The following is a 17,812-nucleotide window of genomic DNA, read 5'->3' as shown; positions in this document are numbered from 1 at the left end:
GTTGGATACGCTGGAGACTCACTAATAGTTGCTATTTTCTTGCCCTTATTCAAAGCAGTGTATTCAAATCTTACGCAGGAAGGTTCGATTTGCATGGACAAACAGAGGATGGATGATTGATGTGATGATTGCTGCGCGAAAGTGGCGAGGAAAGCATGTAGTTAACACCGCCTATCGCAACCTTTTAGCATCTCTAGTATATCCCATTTGGCAGGAGAGCAATAGGAGGAAATTTCAGCAATTGGATCGAGACCCGTCGGCATTGGCTATCATTATTTTAGACAAAATTAGATTACGTACACTTAGTGCAGAATTGCCGAATAAAATTAGTACGGTAGCATTGTGTAGATTATGGCAAATTCCATGGCACACAACATCAGTCATACGACTGTACATTATAATTTTTTTAATGCAATTTATCTTTACCGAAAAACGATATAATTCAATAAGAGCATATTATGAAAATGTACCCCAATAAGGGTGTGGATGTTTTTTTATTATAGGAATAAACACTCAAGGGATTCTCACTATTTTATATTTAATCACAAGTTACACTTATTAGAATTCTAAAAATGATACGTCTATTATATTATAAAAAAAAATTATAATAAAAAAATAATTATCTAATATTAATTTTAAAATAAAATTAATTAGTTGGAAGCCACTTAATTTAAAATTTTCAACAATACTTTTAATTTAATAAAATTGAGGATATTTATTCCATATTATATTTTTATTTTTTGAAGTTTGGGTTAGTATTTATATGTTATTCATATGCTATTCCTTTTAAATTTTAACGTGCCCTCTAGTAATTCATTTTTTTGTTATAAATATATAAGATCTTTTTAATCAAATTAAGCGTGTCAAAATATTATTTGCCTATTTAGTTAGATACATCATTCATCTTCTAAGTAGTTTAGAGGAATTAGAAGTACTATATATATATATATATATATATATTGTTAGAGTTAAATATTATAGTTAATTCCTTATGTTTCATTTAGAATAATTTTAGTTTCTCAAGTTCATTTCTTGACGCTAACATCTCTAAACTTTAACTTTATCTCAAATTGATCATTCTGACCAAATTATAATTGGGGATAAAATGATCAGTTTAGATTTTTTTTTCTCACTTTAGTCCCTAAATTTGTAAGTTGTCAACGTGGAGTTAGTGTCACTACAGACATGGAAAATCAGATACATAGAGTTAAGATTTGTTCATATTTAAGAACTAAAATGGGTATATATCTACAATATAAAAAGTTTTATTTAAATCAGGTTCGTCCAAAATACGACAGTTCATAGAATAAATATGCTATATTTTACATGTAATAGATCACTTTTCTTAAATTGTACATCAATTACCTGACAAATATATTATATTTTTTGTGTAATTGTTTGATGTTTCATTAAATTCAATTTAAATTAAAAAAAATTTACGCAGAACACTCCTCGTGATACATTATGATGGAGATAATTTCTTGTAATGTATCTTCCAAGGGAAAAATAGTCACTTCATATTATGCTCTTTTTTTTATAGACTGATTTTTTATTATATTTTCAATTTTGGGTTATTTATTTTCTTAATGAGAAGTTCAAAACTAATATATTTCAATAATGAGTGAAATTTTATAATGATTGTAAACAAATATTATGCGATACATTATTATCACACAATAGTAATGTAGTTTTGTGATTATTATATATATATGTATATAATCGGAGGCCCAAGTTATGTCAAACACATTTTATTACTAAGCCCCAATAATTGTTGTTATTGGACCCTAGTTTAATGGAGAGTGACCCGGCCCGGCCCAAGAAAGTACAATAGGGTGTATTTAGATATTTAACGGGCAAATTTTGTTTTACCGTTGTGAAACTCACAACACACCCTTCATCCTCCTCCAGCCCCCAGCCTCGGTTTTCTTCTTCTTCAGGTAGGTACTTCTTGTAAGTCATCAACTCAAAACAAGTGAGTTTTATTTAAGTTTCTTGATTTAGGGTTCTTGCATTGTGAAATTAAATGTATCTTGGTTCAATAAATTTGTCTGCCCGACGGAAAACTTTCTTGAAGATCACCGAATTCTTGAATTACACTGTTTTACTCTTTTTTTTTTTTTTTTCGCTGTACTTTTTTTGGCTATATATCTTCCTTGCGTGCCCTAAATGTAGGGAATTCTTGTACTCTCTTTTGTTTGGATGAAGAATGGGAAGGAGTTTCTTTTAACTGACACTGTTGGCTTCATCCAGAAGTTACCAACAACACTCATATGAACATTTCTCCTATGTCATGGTCATTCCCCGTTATTTCTGATTGTGTTTTGTTATGTTCAGTGAATTAAATCTTGGCTGTTTTATTTAATTGATGTTTCTTTCAACCAATCATTTTTCTTCTAGGTAGCTGCTTGTAGGGCAACTCTGCAAGAGATATATGAGTCATCACTTCTAGTACATGTGGTGGATATTAGGTATGATTGACCATTTGAGTAGTAGACTGCAAATCTCAACTATAGTACATTGTTCAATTTGGATCAGGCATCCAGTGGCAGAGCAACAGATTGACGCTGTGGAAAAAGTTCTTCCAGAACTTGATACATCATCAATCCCCTAAATTAATTATGTGGAACAAGGTAGTGGGATTTATTTGTCATTTGTGCTTAAATATGCACAATTTTGAGGAGCGACGTTGAAGTTAGCTCAATCATTCTTATGTTCTATTTATAGTTTTTGGTTTTCCTATCTGATAACTCGTCAACAATATCGCCGACCCAATAAGATAGTGCGAAAACTCAAGATTGCACTACACAATGATACCACCGTGGTTGAGGATAAGGCATTCAGATTAACTCCATCCACTTTATTGACTGCGGGTTGCCTTATATATGTTTCTCTCTAATATATGAACGTGACTTATTGATACATACCCTTGGTAGTAATTGATTTCTTACACGACATTAGACTGACATTAACACAGTGTGCTAACCTAGTGTGGTTGTCACTGACTGAATATGCTTGGTTTTGTTCTTAATTCTCAAGTTATTGATGGTTTAGATTTATAACAAACTTCCATTCAAAATACGAGAGGTTTGACTGGTTGCAATGGAGTGTAAGAGCATCACTTCCTGACTGGTTAATGCATATCTCTACAGGTCGCTAATGCAAAGGATCCGGAAAAGATCAAGTCTGAAGCTAAGAAAAAAAGTGGATGCCATATGCATCTCTGCTTTAACTGGTGAAGGGTTAGATGATTTCTCTGTAATGCAGTTCAGGAAGAACTAAAGGTACTTCTCCATGGCTATCTTGCATAATTACAAATTGGTTTCTGATCTTCTTTTCTCCGTCCTCTTTTATATGGGACATATCTACCAGTAGATTGAATGTTCTTATGTGATCCTTGACTTTTTCCTTCAACGGGATATGATGGTGTGGGCGGAACCTCTGATTCCCTTTGATAAAGGGGAACTCCTATGCAAATTTATCTGGTATTTTCTCTCGGAGGTAATAGGAACAAGGATATGCTAGACTGATTCATAATAAGGAAGCAACTTTTTGCTTTAGAAAATTGTGAATTCGGGTAGAAGAAAGAGAAAAAGAACCTAGAATTTCGCATCATATGTTGGTCCGATTTTGTGCAGTTGTAATAATGCAATATAAAGGGTATAGCGGTCGTAGGTTGTCTTCTGCCCATGCTTGAGTCAGTGCCAAATTCACCATAATTTTGACAATGCGATGATAAAGGTTGTAGCATTCTGAGGTGTACTTATGTCCGTGTTTGACTCAATATCCAATTTTTTCTGTTGTTAAACAAAATATAATCTCAGAAACTTCAATGTTTGACAATCATTCGATAGGAATACATCAAAGGATGGAGCTTTGGTTTAGAGCAAATGTTCCACTCCGCTTTGCAAGGCTTCTCACTCCAAAGAGACAAACTTGAGTGTCATAGCTGTTTCCAGGGCTTCTTCCAAGTTGTTCAAAAAGGTTTGAGCGTTTGAAGAAGGCACGATTTTTTCTGGCCTTGCTGTGATTGATGCTTACAGCTACAGAGACAAGTGGCCATGAATGTATGCATTTTCTGTTCTTTTAATATGAATGTGACTGTAGCAATAATATGAATGTATGCATTTTCTGTTTTAGAAAGTTCTTTGCTGGAAGTTATATAATCTAAACGCATGCAAAAATGCAACGGAAATGATTTTCTTTTTTTTTTTTCTTTTCGGAAAAGATTATTTTCATTGATGTAAAAGGATTATATGTACACTTACAAGCTTTTCACAAAAGTTTTCTTTAGAAATGATTTTGTATCTATGTGAGAGGTTTGTCTAGTGATATCTTTTGAAGTTTTCTGAAAATTCTGTCAATGATCCTTGGTTCTCGTAGGACTTTGGTGCCGAAACTTTTTGGCTCCACTTGTTAACATATGGAGCTATATGAGCAAGATGCTGATGTTGTCAATTACACAATCCAGAGCAAAACTACTGCTTGAAGGTAATGGAAAACCATGTATATCTTCATTTTGATTAGTGACTCTTCGTCTACTTGAGGAGCAGAAAGTAACATTATGTTTGCTGATCAATTTGCCTACTTCATCTCTTAATGCATATATGTGATCCACTGCTAGCTGAACGCCATCCTTCCACTCTCTCTTACTCTTATTTGAACTTGAGTTTTAAGTATCTTAATATTCTCTTGGAACTGTGATGGAACTTCTTTATATGTGATCCGCTGAAAGCTCAGTGCCACCATCCATCTCTTACTCTTAATTTAACTCGACTTTTAGTATCTTAATATTCTCTTGGGACTGTGATGAAACTTCCTAAACCAATTAATGGACCAGCAGAATATTTTCTCTCAAGTGCCATCTAGAAAGGTATATTCTTGGTTATGCAATATCTGTTTTTATGCTTCAAATTAGAGCATGCCGCAGTGACATTTATGTTGTTTTCTTTTGTGCCTTACTTCGTTATTATGTATTAATGCAAAGGATAGATGTCATACGATTTATAGTCTCTTATAGAAGTGTTGTTACTGGTAATTTAGGAGGAATTCTTTTATTTGCAAGTTTTGTTGTTGATATATCATTTTTCAGTAATACTTGTAACATGCGTTTATTTGATTCTACAAGTGAAGCATGTCACTTGGTATATGTGATTCATACTTGTCCTTTACAAGAGCGAGGGCTAGAGTTTGAATTTGGTTTGCTAATTTCGTGCAAAGTAGATAACCTCATATCGATAAGGATTGTGTGGGAATCAAAAGTTTAAGTAGGATTTAAATGCTCAATTAAAACATATGTTGGCTGCTAATGTGTGTTTTTTGATGATATTTTAGAACCTAATGGTAGCGTACCTATCTTCATATTCGTCTCTTCTAGTTTCTAACGAAAAAGCAACCAATGCCCCTATTAATTCTTCGTTGTCAATTTTTCTTCCATATTTTGAAATCAAGAAGGTTGAATCATTGAGTTTTACACTTTGTATAATTCAAACCCAATTTTACTGCTCCGATTTCTTTGAAAAGCCGCGTAATCACCATTCTCGTTTGGAAAGAAAAGAATTGTGGGTTTTGGGGCTGCTCAAAATGTGAAGGATGCAAGGGTAGAGTTGAGACCTAAATTGGAGAATAAACCCTCCTCTGTTTTTGTAAATTTGTTCTTGGTTCGTTTGTTGTGTTGGGTTTTCTCTTCATGCGCTTGCCTTAAAATTTTTTGTTTTTGATACATTTGGCATTCTTGTATGGATTTACAAACTCCATGTTGGTTCATGTAATTATCCTCTTATTTTTGCAGGTGTATCATAGAAACATGTGTTGAAAAATCTATTTCATACAATCTTGAATTATTTTATTTGTGAACTTTTAAAATTAAATGCTATGCTAAAATGCGAAACGGTTGTTTAGATGCCAATTTAAAATTTGCTTTTCAAAAGGACTTGGTAAATCTTTTCTGAGTATTATATAATTTCATGAGTTGATAAATAGTTTTTGAGGAAAAAAGAGTTTTGGTAACATATACAGTGTTTGAAGAACTTTTTAATTCTTATTTCTAAATAATAATACTGGAAATTAGTTTTCCTCTTTCACTTAAAGATTTGTTTTCCTTGTCAAATTCATGTTCTAAAAATCAATTTTTATCTTTTACTCAAATATTTGTTTTTCTTGTCAAGTGTTTTGTAATAAACTCATGTTTTCGCGATTAGCTTGAAGTACACTTGCAAATATTGAAGACAAATTAACAAAATATTTTGATTAGCAATAGATGAATTCATTTAATTATTTTTGAATGAATGCACGAAAAGTCATATGTTTTGGACTTTGTGAAATTTGTTATTGAATTTTATTTTCATAAAAGTGATTGAAACTGTTTTTGAAGTTTTTTGGAACATTTTTAAGAAGCATTCAGTTTACTATTTCTAGTCAAATTGCATTCAACGCCATATTTATTCATATTTTCAAAAAACTACATTATTAACTTTTCTTTTGATAAATGATTATTGTGCTGATACTTGACAAAATGTATTGAAAATTCTTTTAAGATATTTTTACCAATAATTTAAAAACGAATAATGAGATTGGCATCTAGAACTGTAACGCAATTTAGTATACGACATTTTATTTTTGAAGTTCACAAATCAACTAATTTGTGATTGTGTGCTATGGAATTTCCAACCATGCTTAGATATTAGATACACCTCCAAAGTTAAGACGATGAGGATACGAACAAATATGGTGTTTCTGTAAAATTTATACAAGAGTTTTAAATGTATCATAAACAAAAAGTTTTAATAAAGCGACATGGGAACAAAACCTAACATAATGAAGAAATCGAGAATAAACAAGAAAAAAACGGTGGAGGGTTACTTCTCATTAAGGCCTCAACTCCAAATTGTCTTGCGCCCGTCATATTTAAAGCGGCCTTAAAATTCGTAATTCTATTGCTTCCAACTTAGAATGTTGAGAACGTGAGGGTTTCATAGAAATCAGACACTTTTGGGTTTGAATTATACAAAGGAAATTGCAATGGTTTCAACTTTACTTGATTCCTAAATATGGGAAAAGTTGATAAAGAAGATGTAAGTTGTTATTGCATGTCATTATGTTGCGTGTTTTTCACTTTAATTGTTAATTCTGTACACGTTTTTTTGTTTGTTTTTTTTTTTTTCTCATTCTAACAGCTTAATGTTGGTGAAGATGATCTTGCACCAGCTTTCAATTCAACTCGGGTTCAAGTACCTCGGAGTAGGAGCCCTCTTGCACCAGCTACCATCTATGTAAAAAGTTTATTGTAAATAAGAATTAAGTGTGTTCGGTAGTACTTTTGCCTTCTTTGTAGTATGTGGAAAATTGTTGCTCTACCCAACAAGGTCCGGCTTATTCTTAACAAGAGAAATAAAAGTTTTGATTCAAAACCAATTTCTAGTTGTATAATTATTACTTGATTAGCTCCCAAAGCACATCAAAATCAGCTCAACTCAACAATATAACAAATTGGTACATCAATGAAACTCAAATTCATTGTTTTCGAAAATATTTTTGTTCTGTACTTCTACCACTACTCTGCTTACAATTGGAACATCTTTGAACTCTTCACCATACGAAAGAAACACTGCCAACCAATAGCAAATAAAAATAAAAAGAAAGAGAGAAATCGTTTATAGTATACAATCATCATCAACAAACTATCCTCCCAAGAGGTACAGTAAAACCTCTATAAATTAATAACCTTGGGACCATGAAATTTTATTAATTTAGAGAGATATTAAATTATCGATAAATTAATATTTTATTAATTAAAAGAGAGACTTTTTAAATTCAGCAAATTTAGTACATATGTATTGAAAATAAATAAATTCATATATGTTTCATTGATTATATTCATGCAACAATGAACTATTATATTCATAGATACATGTATCAATTCATTGGAATTACTTAAATATACATGTTTATATTAATTCATTGCACTTAAATAACTATTATAACCAATTAAATATATTCATGCATGATGAATGAAACATATACTACATAAATCTCAATATGATAATAAAATAGTTCATAACACCCAACCATGTCTTCTCATCTAAAAGGCATCGCAAAATCATCCATGAATGATCAAATGCGTAAAGCATTACAGATTTCATATTTTAGTAAATTATCATAATATTTATAATTGTAATATTTATGAATTATTAATTTAGAGTTTTAATGGGACCTAATATTTATAAAGGAAATTTCTGAAAAATTATTATTTTATTATCTTATCGAATTTGATGATTTTTTACAAAGGCGCAAGTCGGGACCGGAGGATTTTATTATTTTAGAGAGTTTATTAATTTATAGAGTATTAATTTATAGAGGTTTTACTGTATATCAAGAAACTTTTAAGGTAGAGTCAATCAGCAAAGCTAGCTTTTATGTGTTCGTACACATAAATAAATTCGGCATTTTATTAGCAACTTTGGAATTGGATTAAGTCTCTAGGCTATACATAACTACAGCTCACGATTATGCCTATGATGGTGATTGTAAAATATATGTATAAGATCTTGGTTTTAAATGTTCAAAGTTAAGAATTATTGAAATCGGATATCAATGATCTTGTGGGGACTTACCGACGTGATATATGGGTAAGGAAATTTATTTTTTTATGGAGACTGAACAAATATATTTTTACAAGTAAATATATTATTATAGTTAGTCATAAAATATATTAAGTTCATGATATTATTTATGTTTCTATCATTGAAACATTTATATTATACAATTATATTTTCAAAACAAATTGATAATAATTGCTTTATTGATAAGGAAACTATTTACTTCTATTATTTGTAATTCACTTTCTAAATTTAATTGGTACTGCCAAATAAAAAATATTTTTCAAAATTAAAATTGTACTTCGTATTCATAAATTATTATACTTTATTTTGTATTCAAGTCAATTAATATGAAAATATAAATAACAATATTCAAAAACTCAATAGTAATATAAAACTAATTAGTCAAAACTTCTTATTGTATATTGTTTTAATAAGAAATTCCAAATTAGTAAATTATTGATAAGAGATTGCAGGGTTGGGCTTCGATTCGGCTGTCATTTGCAGCTAGAATTCAACTCATTAAATCAGTATTCATGTCACTATAATTTATTGTGCAATGACATTTATTTTGCCAAAAGGAGTTAATAAGGAAATAGAGAAACGGTTCAGCCAGTTCCTGTGGAATGGTGCATCAACCTTTGGATATCCGAAGGTTTCCTGGAATCAAGTGTGTCGTCCAGTGGAAGAAGGAGGACAGGGAATCATGAATGTAGCATCCCTCAATCGGACTCTTATGAGTAGACATATCTGGAGAATAGTAAGTAGATACCGCGGTTTTATATGGGTAACATGGATTTACACCATGAGACTTCAAGGCAAATCTATATGCACAGTTGAGGCCAATTCCGGGGCATGGGGTTGGCGCAAATTGCTTAGACTTCGACATATACTACAATCTCATATCCATTATAAGATCGGTAATGGAGAATTTATATATATATATATATATATATATATGGCAGGATCCTTGGCATCTTATGGGGATTTTAATGACTATATTTCCACACGACCCCTATCACACCCACACACGGGCGGATATGCTCCTTAGAGAGGTTATTCACAATGGAGTATGACATTGGTCATTGCTGCTCACACCCAAACCCACACAGGCGGACATTATTATGTTGGACATCATTCAAAGTTTGCCTCCACTACGTGGCACACACGACTCGATCACTCTGAGGGGAGGCCCCTACACCAACAGGAGGGTGTATGACATTTTTCGCTCTTCAGGCCCAAAGGTAGGTTGGTATTCACTCCTTATTGGCCCATTCAAAATCCCCCGAAATTCGTTTATCTTATGGCTAGATCTACATGAACGACTCTCGACCATGGATCGTCCGTGGTTACAACATTTTAATAGAAATTGTGTTCTTTGCTCGTTGGATACGCTGGAGACTCACTAATAGTTGCTATTTTCTTGCCCTTATTCAAAGCAGTGTATTCAAATCTTACGCAGGAAGGTTCGATTTGCATGGACAAACAGAGGATGGATGATTGATGTGATGATTGCTGCGCGAAAGTGGCGAGGAAAGCATGTAGTTAACACCGCCTATCGCAACCTTTTAGCATCTCTAGTATATCCCATTTGGCAGGAGAGCAATAGGAGGAAATTTCAGCAATTGGATCGAGACCCGTCGGCATTGGCTATCATTATTTTAGACAAAATTAGATTACGTACACTTAGTGCAGAATTGCCGAATAAAATTAGTACGGTAGCATTGTGTAGATTATGGCAAATTCCATGGCACACAACATCAGTCATACGACTGTACATTATAATTTTTTTAATGCAATTTATCTTTACCGAAAAACGATATAATTCAATAAGAGCATATTATGAAAATGTACCCCAATAAGGGTGTGGATGTTTTTTTATTATAGGAATAAACACTCAAGGGATTCTCACTATTTTATATTTAATCACAAGTTACACTTATTAGAATTCTAAAAATGATACGTCCATTATATTATAAAAAAAAATTATAATAAAAAAATAATTATCTAATATTAATTTTAAAATAAAATTAATTAGTTGGAAGCCACTTAATTTAAAATTTTCAACAATACTTTTAATTTAATAAAATTGAGGATATTTATTCCATATTATATTTTTATTTTTTGAAGTTTGGGTTAGTATTTATATGTTATTCATATGCTATTCCTTTTAAATTTTAACGTGCCCTCTAGTAATTCATTTTTTTGTTATAAATATATAAGATCTTTTTAATCAAATTAAGCGTGTCAAAATATTATTTGCCTATTTAGTTAGATACATCATTCATCTTCTAAGTAGTTTAGAGGAATTAGAAGTACTATATATATATATATATATATATATTGTTAGAGTTAAATATTATAGTTAATTCCTTATGTTTCATTTAGAATAATTTTAGTTTCTCAAGTTCATTTCTTGACGCTAACATCTCTAAACTTTAACTTTATCTCAAATTGATCATTCTGACCAAATTATAATTGGGGATAAAATGATCAGTTTAGATTTTTTTTTCTCACTTTAGTCCCTAAATTTGTAAGTTGTCAACGTGGAGTTAGTGTCACTACAGACATGGAAAATCAGATACATAGAGTTAAGATTTGTTCATATTTAAGAACTAAAATGGGTATATATCTACAATATAAAAAGTTTTATTTAAATCAGGTTCGTCCAAAATACGACAGTTCATAGAATAAATATGCTATATTTTACATATAATAGATCACTTTTCTTAAATTGTACATCAATTACCTGACAAATATATTATATTTTTTGTGTAATTGTTTGATGTTTCATTAAATTCAATTTAAATTAAAAAAAATTTACGCAGAACACTCCTCGTGATACATTATGATGGAGATAATTTCTTGTAATGTATCTTCCAAGGGAAAAATAGTCACTTCATATTATGCTCTTTTTTTTATAGACTGATTTTTTATTATATTTTCAATTTTGGGTTATTTATTTTCTTAATGAGAAGTTCAAAACTAATATATTTCAATAATGAGTGAAATTTTATAATGATTGTAAACAAATATTATGCGATACATTATTATCACACAATAGTAATGTAGTTTTGTGATTATTATATATATATGTATATAATCGGAGGCCCAAGTTATGTCAAACACATTTTATTACTAAGCCCCAATAATTGTTGTTATTGGACCCTAGTTTAATGGAGAGTGACCCGGCCCGGCCCAAGAAAGTACAATAGGGTGTATTTAGATATTTAACGGGCAAATTTTGTTTTACCGTTGTGAAACTCACAACACACCCTTCATCCTCCTCCAGCCCCCAGCCTCGGTTTTCTTCTTCTTCAGGTAGGTACTTCTTGTAAGTCATCAACTCAAAACAAGTGAGTTTTATTTAAGTTTCTTGATTTAGGGTTCTTGCATTGTGAAATTAAATGTATCTTGGTTCAATAAATTTGTCTGCCCGACGGAAAACTTTCTTGAAGATCACCGAATTCTTGAATTACACTGTTTTACTCTTTTTTTTTTTTTTTTCGCTGTACTTTTTTTGGCTATATATCTTCCTTGCGTGCCCTAAATGTAGGGAATTCTTGTACTCTCTTTTGTTTGGATGAAGAATGGGAAGGAGTTTCTTTTAACTGACACTGTTGGCTTCATCCAGAAGTTACCAACAACACTCATATGAACATTTCTCCTATGTCATGGTCATTCCCCGTTATTTCTGATTGTGTTTTGTTATGTTCAGTGAATTAAATCTTGGCTGTTTTATTTAATTGATGTTTCTTTCAACCAATCATTTTTCTTCTAGGTAGCTGCTTGTAGGGCAACTCTGCAAGAGATATATGAGTCATCACTTCTAGTACATGTGGTGGATATTAGGTATGATTGACCATTTGAATAGTAGACTGCAAATCTCAACTATAGTACATTGTTCAATTTGGATCAGGCATCCAGTGGCAGAGCAACAGATTGACGCTGTGGAAAAAGTTCTTCCAGAACTTGATACATCATCAATCCCCTAAATTAATTATGTGGAACAAGGTAGTGGGATTTATTTGTCATTTGTGCTTAAATATGCACAATTTTGAGGAGCGACGTTGAAGTTAGCTCAATCATTCTTATGTTCTATTTATAGTTTTTGGTTTTCCTATCTGATAACTCGTCAACAATATCGCCGACCCAATAAGATAGTGCGAAAACTCAAGATTGCACTACACAATGATACCACCGTGGTTGAGGATAAGGCATTCAGATTAACTCCATCCACTTTATTGACTGTGGGTTGCCTTATATATGTTTCTCTCTAATATATGAACGTGACTTATTGATACATACCCTTGGTAGTAATTGATTTCTTACACGACATTAGACTGACATTAACACAGTGTGCTAACCTAGTGTGGTTGTCACTGACTGAATATGCTTGGTTTTGTTCTTAATTCTCAAGTTATTGATGGTTTAGATTTATAACAAACTTCCATTCAAAATACGAGAGGTTTGACTGGTTGCAATGGAGTGTAAGAGCATCACTTCCTGACTGGTTAATGCATATCTCTACAGGTCGCTAATGCAAAGGATCCGGAAAAGATCAAGTCTGAAGCTAAGAAAAAAAGTGGATGCCATATGCATCTCTGCTTTAACTGGTGAAGGGTTAGATGATTTCTCTGTAATGCAGTTCAGGAAGAACTAAAGGTACTTCTCCATGGCTATCTTGCATAATTACAAATTGGTTTCTGATCTTCTTTTCTCCGTCCTCTTTTATATGGGACATATCTACCAGTAGATTGAATGTTCTTATGTGATCCTTGACTTTTTCCTTCAACGGGATATGATGGTGTGGGCGGAACCTCTGATTCCCTTTGATAAAGGGGAACTCCTATGCAAATTTATCTGGTATTTTCTCTCGGAGGTAATAGGAACAAGGATATGCTAGACTGATTCATAATAAGGAAGCAACTTTTTGCTTTAGAAAATTGTGAATTCGGGTAGAAGAAAGAGAAAAAGAACCTAGAATTTCGCATCATATGTTGGTCCGATTTTGTGCAGTTGTAATAATGCAATATAAAGGGTATAGCGGTCGTAGGTTGTCTTCTGCCCATGCTTGAGTCAGTGCCAAATTCACCATAATTTTGACAATGCGATGATAAAGGTTGTAGCATTCTGAGGTGTACTTATGTCCGTGTTTGACTCAATATCCAATTTTTTCTGTTGTTAAACAAAATATAATCTCAGAAACTTCAATGTTTGACAATCATTCGATAGGAATACATCAAAGGATGGAGCTTTGGTTTAGAGCAAATGTTCCACTCCGCTTTGCAAGGCTTCTCACTCCAAAGAGACAAACTTGAGTGTCATAGCTGTTTCCAGGGCTTCTTCCAAGTTGTTCAAAAAGGTTTGAGCGTTTGAAGAAGGCACGATTTTTTCTGGCCTTGCTGTGATTGATGCTTACAGCTACAGAGACAAGTGGCCATGAATGTATGCATTTTCTGTTCTTTTAATATGAATGTGACTGTAGCAATAATATGAATGTATGCATTTTCTGTTTTAGAAAGTTCTTTGCTGGAAGTTATATAATCTAAACGCATGCAAAAATGCAACGGAAATGATTTTCTTTTTTTTTTTTCTTTTCGGAAAAGATTATTTTCATTGATGTAAAAGGATTATATGTACACTTACAAGCTTTTCACAAAAGTTTTCTTTAGAAATGATTTTGTATCTATGTGAGAGGTTTGTCTAGTGATATCTTTTGAAGTTTTCTGAAAATTCTGTCAATGATCCTTGGTTCTCGTAGGACTTTGGTGCCGAAACTTTTTGGCTCCACTTGTTAACATATGGAGCTATATGAGCAAGATGCTGATGTTGTCAATTACACAATCCAGAGCAAAACTACTGCTTGAAGGTAATGGAAAACCATGTATATCTTCATTTTGATTAGTGACTCTTCGTCTACTTGAGGAGCAGAAAGTAACATTATGTTTGCTGATCAATTTGCCTACTTCATCTCTTAATGCATATATGTGATCCACTGCTAGCTGAACGCCATCCTTCCACTCTCTCTTACTCTTATTTGAACTTGAGTTTTAAGTATCTTAATATTCTCTTGGGACTGTGATGGAACTTCTTTATATGTGATCCGCTGAAAGCTCAGTGCCACCATCCATCTCTTACTCTTAATTTAACTCGACTTTTAGTATCTTAATATTCTCTTGGGACTGTGATGAAACTTCCTAAACCAATTAATGGACCAGCAGAATATTTTCTCTCAAGTGCCATCTAGAAAGGTATATTCTTGGTTATGCAATATCTGTTTTTATGCTTCAAATTAGAGCATGCCGCAGTGACATTTATGTTGTTTTCTTTTGTGCCTTACTTCGTTATTATGTATTAATGCAAAGGATAGATGTCATACGATTTATAGTCTCTTATAGAAGTGTTGTTACTGGTAATTTAGGAGGAATTCTTTTATTTGCAAGTTTTGTTGTTGATATATCATTTTTCAGTAATACTTGTAACATGCGTTTATTTGATTCTACAAGTGAAGCATGTCACTTGGTATATGTGATTCATACTTGTCCTTTACAAGAGCGAGGGCTAGAGTTTGAATTTGGTTTGCTAATTTCGTGCAAAGTAGATAACCTCATATCGATAAGGATTGTGTGGGAATCAAAAGTTTAAGTAGGATTTAAATGCTCAATTAAAACATATGTTGGCTGCTAATGTGTGTTTTTTGATGATATTTTAGAACCTAATGGTAGCGTACCTATCTTCATATTCGTCTCTTCTAGTTTCTAACGAAAAAGCAACCAATGCCCCTATTAATTCTTCGTTGTCAATTTTTCTTCCATATTTTGAAATCAAGAAGGTTGAATCATTGAGTTTTACACTTTGTATAATTCAAACCCAATTTTACTGCTCCGATTTCTTTGAAAAGCCGCGTAATCACCATTCTCGTTTGGAAAGAAAAGAATTGTGGGTTTTGGGGCTGCTCAAAATGTGAAGGATGCAAGGGTAGAGTTGAGACCTAAATTGGAGAATAAACCCTCCTCTGTTTTTGTAAATTTGTTCTTGGTTCGTTTGTTGTGTTGGGTTTTCTCTTCATGCGCTTGCCTTAAAATTTTTTGTTTTTGATACATTTGGCATTCTTGTATGGATTTACAAACTCCATGTTGGTTCATGTAATTATCCTCTTATTTTTGCAGGTGTATCATAGAAACATGTGTTGAAAAATCTATTTCATACAATCTTGAATTATTTTATTTGTGAACTTTTAAAGTTAAATGCTATGCTAAAATGCGAAACGGTTGTTTAGATGCCAATTTAAAATTTGCTTTTCAAAAGGACTTGGTAAATCTTTTCTGAGTATTATATAATTTCATGAGTTGATAAATAGTTTTTGAGGAAAAAAGAGTTTTGGTAACATATACAGTGTTTGAAGAACTTTTTAATTCTTATTTCTAAATAATAATACTGGAAATTAGTTTTCCTCTTTCACTTAAAGATTTGTTTTCCTTGTCAAATTCATGTTCTAAAAATCAATTTTTATCTTTTACTCAAATATTTGTTTTTCTTGTCAAGTGTTTTGTAATAAACTCATGTTTTCGCGATTAGCTTGAAGTACACTTGCAAATATTGAAGACAAATTAACAAAATATTTTGATTAGCAATAGATGAATTCATTTAATTATTTTTGAATGAATGCACGAAAAGTCATATGTTTTGGACTTTGTGAAATTTGTTATTGAATTTTATTTTCATAAAAGTGATTGAAACTGTTTTTGAAGTTTTTTGGAACATTTTTAAGAAGCATTCAGTTTACTATTTCTAGTCAAATTGCATTCAACGCCATATTTATTCATATTTTCAAAAAACTACATTATTAACTTTTCTTTTGATAAATGATTATTGTGCTGATACTTGACAAAATGTATTGAAAATTCTTTTAAGATATTTTTACCAATAATTTAAAAACGAATAATGAGATTGGCATCTAGAACTGTAACGCAATTTAGTATACGACATTTTATTTTTGAAGTTCACAAATCAACTAATTTGTGATTGTGTGCTATGGAATTTCCAACCATGCTTAGATATTAGATACACCTCCAAAGTTAAGACGATGAGGATACGAACAAATATGGTGTTTCTGTAAAATTTATACAAGAGTTTTAAATGTATCATAAACAAAAAGTTTTAATAAAGCGACATGGGAACAAAACCTAACATAATGAAGAAATCGAGAATAAACAAGAAAAAAACGGTGGAGGGTTACTTCTCATTAAGGCCTCAACTCCAAACTGTCTTGCGCCCGTCATATTTAAAGCGGCCTTAAAATTCGTAATTCTATTGCTTCCAACTTAGAATGTTGAGAACGTGAGGGTTTCATAGAAATCAGACACTTTTGGGTTTGAATTATACAAAGGAAATTGCAATGGTTTCAACTTTACTTGATTCCTAAATATGGGAAAAGTTGATAAAGAAGATGTAAGTTGTTATTGCATGTCATTATGTTGCGTGTTTTTCACTTTAATTGTTAATTCTGTACACGTTTTTTTGTTTGTTTTTTTTTTTTTCTCATTCTAACAGCTTAATGTTGGTGAAGATGATCTTGCACCAACTTTCAATTCAACTCGGGTTCAAGTACCTCGGAGTAGGAGCCCTCTTGCACCAGCTACCATCTATGTAAAAAGTTTATTGTAAATAAGAATTAAGTGTGTTCGGTAGTACTTTTGCCTTCTTTGTAGTATGTGGAAAATTGTTGCTCTGCCCAACAAGGTCCGGCTTATTCTTAACAAGAGAAATAAAAGTTTTGATTCAAAACCAATTTCTAGTTGTATAATTATTACTTGATTAGCTCCCAAAGCACATCAAAATCAGCTCAACTCAACAATATAGCAAATTGGTACATCAATGAAACTCAAATTCATTGTTTTCGAAAATATTTTTGTTCTGTACTTCTACTACTACTCTGCTTACAATTGGAACATCTTTGAACTCTTCACCATACGAAAGAAACACTGCCAACCAATAGCAAATGAAAAAAAAAAAGAAAGAGAGAAATCGTTTATAGTATACAATCATCATCAACAAACTATCCTCCCAAGAGGTGTATTTTACACAGATGGCAAATATGTCCAAATATTAATATAAATAACAACATGTTCTTATATTATTAAATAATTTCTTCAATACAAGAAATTATAAAGAAGAGCGATAATTTGAATGATGGCGCCGAATCTAATTACTCA

At 32.0% G+C, this 17,812-nt stretch overlaps 2 long non-coding RNA genes across 11 annotated transcripts; both read left to right on the top strand.

Annotated features, from left to right (window-relative positions):
* The first annotated feature begins 1,837 nt into the window (after positions 1-1,837).
* On the top strand, positions 1,838-7,410 carry LOC110012996 (uncharacterized). 7 transcript variants are annotated; one of them, XR_016063375.1, is made up of 4 exons: positions 1,838-1,941; positions 2,402-2,630; positions 3,150-3,281; positions 3,852-7,410. It is a non-coding gene; the product is annotated as an uncharacterized LOC110012996 (long non-coding RNA). The 7 variants fall into 7 exon arrangements; XR_016063377.1 differs by having other exon boundaries at positions 1,877-1,937; positions 2,173-2,630; XR_016063376.1 differs by lacking the exons at positions 1,838-1,941; positions 2,402-2,630 and having other exon boundaries at positions 2,637-3,281; positions 3,852-4,064; positions 4,381-4,488; positions 7,173-7,410.
* Positions 7,411-11,808: 4,398 nt separating this feature from the next.
* On the top strand, positions 11,809-17,388 carry LOC105180249 (uncharacterized). Of its 4 annotated transcripts, none has more exons than XR_016063386.1 (6): positions 11,809-11,919; positions 12,380-12,608; positions 13,128-13,259; positions 13,830-14,042; positions 14,359-14,466; positions 17,167-17,388. It is a non-coding gene; the product is annotated as an uncharacterized LOC105180249 (long non-coding RNA). The 4 variants fall into 4 exon arrangements; XR_016063385.1 differs by having other exon boundaries at positions 17,151-17,388; XR_016063384.1 differs by having other exon boundaries at positions 13,830-14,466.
* Positions 17,389-17,812: the final 424 nt, after the last annotated feature.

This window comes from Sesamum indicum, linkage group LG12 (genome assembly GCF_026168435.1).
Source record: "Sesamum indicum cultivar Baizhima isolate 11 linkage group LG12, ASM2616843v1, whole genome shotgun sequence".
Classification (NCBI taxonomy): Eukaryota; Viridiplantae; Streptophyta; class Magnoliopsida; order Lamiales; family Pedaliaceae; genus Sesamum; species Sesamum indicum.
This window is presented reverse-complemented; position numbering and strand designations above follow the sequence as displayed.